An 870-nucleotide genomic window follows, 5' to 3' on the forward strand; every position below is an offset into this window, starting at 1 on the left:
CACACACACACACACAGATAAAATTAAGTGATTTGAAAAATGAAACCCTGGTCAAATCAAATGGTATCATACATCCACGTTTTGTGTCTGAAGTGCAGAAAACAAAATGAAACTGAAAAAATGTAAAGATAAAATCTGATAAATAATGAAAAAGCATGTCCATCTTCATTGGTTTCAGTCCTGGGCAATTCCAGTCCTCAGGGAGCCTGATTGGTGTCACACTTTTCCCCCATCCCTAGCAAACACACCTGATTTAAACTAATTGCATTTTTACCTGAAGATCATGATTAGTTGATTATTGGAGTCAGGTGTGTTAGCTGGGGCTGGGGCAAAAGTRTTACACCAATCAAGCCCCAGAGGACTCGAGTTGCCTAGGCCTGACTCAAACCTATACAACTAAAAACCTGGAGTGTTGCCCCTCTATCCTCATCCCAAACCCTTTACCCCATCTACACCCCAACCCCCAACCCTCTATCCTATACCCTTACCCCAACCATACTTACATACCCACCTATATCTCACCCTCACCCCCCACCTGCATACCTCTCCCCTAGTTTCCCTGCTAGACACAGGGTTCACATGCTTCTGTGCTGACAGGTCTGGTCCTTCAGTCTGTGTGGGTATGTGAGGGGAAGACTTGGTGTGGCTGAGGAGGAGGAGGAGAGGGGAGGTAGTGGGACTGTTGGAGCAGGCACTGGTCACCTCTATCAAACACCATGTCCAGTTCAGGATACAGAGTGAGGTTGGAGGGAGAGGAGTCTCGTTGCATATTGAGGTTGAAGGTTGTGAACCTGTCTGTGTCTGGGTGTGTGTACAGTTTTTGCATCAATATATGTCTGAATCTGCATGTGCCTTTGTGTTAGTTAGTGA

The sequence above is a fragment of the Salvelinus sp. IW2-2015 genome, linkage group LG17, assembly GCF_002910315.2.
Source record: "Salvelinus sp. IW2-2015 linkage group LG17, ASM291031v2, whole genome shotgun sequence".
NCBI lineage: Eukaryota > Metazoa > Chordata > Actinopteri > Salmoniformes > Salmonidae > Salvelinus > Salvelinus sp. IW2-2015.